Source organism: Mustela lutreola, chromosome 5, assembly GCF_030435805.1.
Source record: "Mustela lutreola isolate mMusLut2 chromosome 5, mMusLut2.pri, whole genome shotgun sequence".
Taxonomy (NCBI): Eukaryota; Metazoa; Chordata; class Mammalia; order Carnivora; family Mustelidae; genus Mustela; species Mustela lutreola.
In genome coordinates, this window is record NC_081294.1 from 81,184,147 (window position 1) to 81,189,002 (window position 4,856).

Genomic DNA, 4,856 nt, shown 5'->3' on the forward strand with positions numbered 1-4,856 from the left:
CATAGGCTAGTTACTCTCATCTAATGAAATTATTTCGTGGGTGAAATCATTGAAATTGAGTAATTTTCTCAAGGCTATAGGACTTGTTAAATGACCCAGCTGTTTTTTGTAAGTTTGTGACAAACTTATTTGGTATGAAACCCGACCCACACTGAGATAAGGCTATTTATAGTTTTTAGTTATCCCATTTATGGATATTCATGTTACACTATAAAATATTACTGTATTTATTGTGTACTGCCCCTTTCTATAATAAGAAATATTCAAAATTCTCTATTGCATCTTGCCCCAGGGTTTTAGAAAAGGTGCCATGTACTTACACAGTATGATTTCATCAAGAGAACCCGTATCATAGAGTTAGGTGTCCATTTGTTGTTAGTGCTTATTACAGCAAAGCAACATCAATGGTCATATTAAATTGGTGTTAGCCACTTGGCCTGTATTGTTTGTGTTATTTTGTTTGTATTTAATTGTCTGCATTGTGGGTATAAATGTGTTAGAAGCCATATGCATTTTACTGTTAATTTCTAATCTTCTATTTATAATATTCAGGTACTATGGTAATAAAAGTAACCTAAGTGAATAAAAAAATTAAGGAAATTGATTTTTAAAATTGTATAGCTAAAATTAAATTGAAAAAAAAAAAAAAGAAAAAAACACTTACATGTCCCTGGGGGAACAGTATGATTTTGTGAGTGATTATATACATATATATGTATATATAGCACTAGTTATATACATAAATACCTAATATGTGCTGTAAGAAACATGGGCATTATAGACAGATTAGTCTTCCTCTTCTTTTGACAATCCTACTTATTCAGAGTCACAGAAATAACTGATTCTTTCACTCACCTTGTCCTTTTGCTCCTTGCACAAGGGCCATGCCAGTCTTCTCTATATGGCTCCAATTTTCGTATATGTACTGCTGAAGGGAGCACACAACTTGTCCTTTTTCTGATCCCACCCCCACCTCTCTAGGGGCCATGTGAATGCAGAAGATTCAGAGGAACAAATGGAATCAGCCAGCTGACTTGGAATGATGAAGGTAGAGCCATAATCAGAACCCCTGCTTATTTACTCTCAGTCAGAAGGATGGAAATAGAACAACATCTGTGACATTCAAAATGGTAGTTAAATGCAGGGCCCAGACAGATAAAATAAATATATGAGGAGGTCAGGCTGTAAGAAAACTGTTCAGGTTGATGAGGGATGGGAAATTGAAACTCTTCAGTATTGGAGTAAAAACAGGCAGTGGGGGAACTATGGTAGGGAAGCAGCCAATCATGGGAATTTGAACTTGAACACCAGCTAATTGTCAGTATAATTTGGAACTGTGGGTCCAATTTGCTGTATATTTTTTCTTAAGTGGGGTGGTGGGGGACAAGACCACATTCTGTATGCATTCTCCTGATTTTCTATACTGGCAACTAATTCAATGGGAAAATAATAGTGTAGATCAAATAAAATACATCTGTGGGCCAGATTTGGTCTTCGATCATCCCTTTGCATCCTATGGCTTAGAATCTGATGGTATCATTTGTATCCTGAACAAACTTGTCACACATGGTCCCCTATTTCTAACCCTGGATAAAAGGAGATAGAAACTTTTCTTGTGGTAAATCATATTATTTACATCTGAGGTGATAGCTTTGGATGTGGCTCAAGGGTTCACTTCTGGAAAAGAGAAATCTCTTTCCGCCCTTGTTTGTGGCTACTAGTATTCAAAATTTTCCTGGATTGAAGTCACTGAAGTAAATATTCAAGGTCCAGTCTCATGGCCTTAAAGACTCTTCCTTTCAAAGTGGATCCTAAATTGATACTCATCCTTTTCCATTCCCTTAATCCAGACTTCTCAGAGTTGATACAAGGTGGTGAGTGTCCATGTTGAATGTTTCACGGGGTCAGTAGAACCTGTGAAGTCAATATGTTCAGTTAACAAGTGACAAACATTTAATGATGCAATGTTTTCTGAGAGCAAAATTGTTTGGCAACATATCTGCCAGGTTTGTAAAGAAGACACTTTTCCCATTTCCACCCTGGCTATACTCTACTCATTTCTTCATGCAACAATATGCTTTGAGTGCTGATGATATACTGGATGCTACTTTAGTTACTGGGGATCTCATAAAGGTAAAACAGACCGTGTCCTTAAATTCCTTTAAGTACAAATCAAATATACATGAATACATTTGATGCCACTCCTAGCAAGTATTAGAAGTATTACACAAAACTAAATATAAAATTATAGACTTAGACTACCATCTCCTCAAAGGATAGAGGGGGGAAAACTGCAGCCATCCTGGTGAGATAAGAGAAAAAGTGCTGAGAAGGAAAGAAGACAATGAAGAAAGAGTAATAGCAAAGACAAATTAAACCACATCCAGAAGCAAGAGAGCACAGACAACTCTCTGGATTTTGTTTCTGGAAATGAAACTTCATTTATGGATTTCTTTCTCAGCTGGGTATTTCAAAATTAGAAACTGATAAACAGAAATGGTTACTTTTATGATGCTGAATTTGGTGTTCATGTAGCTGCTCTAGGAGTACATTTCCTAGGCATATATCAAAGAAAAATCCTATTGGAACGAATAAGCTCTAAAAGTGTCCAAGTAAGTTTACTTTTGAGAGGCAAGAAGACTACCAATAAGACAGCCCCAATAAAAACCAAGATTAAAGATGATGTCTGTTTATCAAAATGTCTCCATCAAAGAAACTCAACAAACTTGGCTTCTAATGTGATTTGAGTAACTGTTGATTGATATGCTTTACATTACCTTTTATATCATGCTTTCTCTGAATAAAACCCTTGGGGAAAAATCAGTAGATAGGCTGAGATCACCAAAGCAACTTTTTCTTACAAGTTTCCTCATCAGCCAGTTCTCCCATGGCAGATTACAGCATTTGTTTCAATATACTTCCATTAAGCACTTCTTATGTATTTATGGAGGCAAATCCTGCAACTGGCAAAGTCAAGGAGCTAGGAAACTATTTTTTTTAAACAACTGATAAACATTTCCTCCAACTTTCCTATACAGACACAGATTTGTCTATGGGTTTTCTTGTTCCCCTAAAACTGTGTCAGCCAATGGGCAGAAATACAGGTTTAAAAAAACCCCAACTCAATAAAAATTAAAAAAATATATTAAAAAATAAATAAATAAAAATTAAAAAATATATTAAAAAAACCAACTTTATCAAGTATAAGAATTTTTATTTTTATGTTTATATATCCAATCGAATGAACAGAAAGTAATTGAAGAAATCATCCAGATAATCTCATAACATTCACAGACCAATTTCAGTTTATAAATAATTGAGAATGCAGGGCCTCATCTGAATTGTTGGGATAGTTCAAGTAGTACATCTTCTTTCTTCATTTGATGTGTGTAGACTTACTTTATATAAACCTAGAAAAACAATGTTTGGGATTTAGGAGAAATGACAACCCCCAAACACTAAAAGATGTATTCCTAGTGGTCATTCATTCATTTATTGAAATATTTACTACACACCTAACATAGCTGGGGTGCTCTATTTAACATGAAGATACAAAGATGAGTAAAATGAGACTGCTCTTACTCTCATGAAACTCAAAATACATCGTGGAGTGGGGAGGGGATAGAGAACCAACCAGATATGATATACAGGATGTAAGTTGTGAAAGGGAAGTTCAGGTTTGAGGGAAGTGGTCCATTCCTGCAGTCAGGGGTATCTGCTGAGATCTAGAGGGTATGTAGGAAGCTGATTTGGAGCAGAAGAGAGGAAGGAAGGGAGCCCGTGAAGCCACCCAACACACTGTAGCCCAGGTCCCATCTGAGGATGGCTGTAGGAAAGAATCAAAACAGTAACAGAGAAACCAGAGAGTCAGGTCCCGGTCAGCCCTCAGAATCACGTGCAATAATAAAGTGTTGTGTGAAGCCACTACATTTGGGGGCATTCATTATGCAGCAATAAAGAAAAAAACACAATGGCTTCCATTTTACAAGTAAAGGTGATGGCTGTTGTTAGTGGATCCTGATGTTGTAGGAGCCCAGCTGAACCTGAAGCAGGGAGCTCCGTGTGTCAGTGCATGTGGCTCCCAGGCATCTATTTCCTGGAAAGAAAGACAGTTGCAGAGAAAAAGGCTGATGAGCAGGTGCCTGGATGTCAGTAGATCCAGTGGTGAAGTTAAAGAAATCTGCCCTTCCTCCATAGGCAGGTCTCACAGCACACGTCTGAGTCCTCTGCAGGCTGTTTCCTCCTCATCTGTGTGGAACCCAGTGCAGGATTGCTGAGCAGCGGGGGCCAAAGGGAATATGGCCACTCTTGGCAGTGCCCAGAAGGTTGCACGGCTTTAGGTGCTCATCATGTCACTGTGAGAAAGGGAATGACTTCAGGAAGCGCTGAGGTATTGGCTCAAGGAAGCCCAAATGGTAGGTAGGGAGGCAAGAGGAGAAGACCATGAGTGCACTCCTCAACGCAGCTGTGGGAGGGGGACAGGGAAAGGGGAGGACTGCTGTGCCATCAAGTGCAAGTAAATGTCCATCTCCATGATAATGGGCTCTCTCCTTCAGCCCCAGAAGAGCTGCTTCTCTTTCTGTTGTTTTCTTACCCCTTTGTTCTTCATCATTCTTCCTTCTAGGAAAGTCACTGAACCTCTCTAAACCACATCATCTTTATCTTTAAAATGGGGACAATGATAGTATCTCTAGTACGAATTAAGAGGATGCACATAAAGCACTTATTGTACTGAGCATAAAAGTAAAGATTCAATAGTTGTTAAATATATTATTTTTCTATTTGGAAAACTCTCTTCATCAATTTTAAAGCAATTAGCTAAAAGATGGCTGTGGTTTCCTTCTAAAAGATAATGA

The 4,856-nt window shown here is 37.9% G+C and overlaps 1 non-coding gene across 1 annotated transcript; it reads right to left on the reverse strand.

The window, feature by feature from the left end:
- Nucleotides 1-833: 833 nt before the first annotated feature.
- Nucleotides 834-941, reverse strand: LOC131832877 (U6 spliceosomal RNA). The gene has a single exon (XR_009354230.1). It is a non-coding gene; the product is annotated as a U6 spliceosomal RNA (small nuclear RNA).
- Between the last annotated feature and the right edge of the window lie 3,915 nt (nucleotides 942-4,856).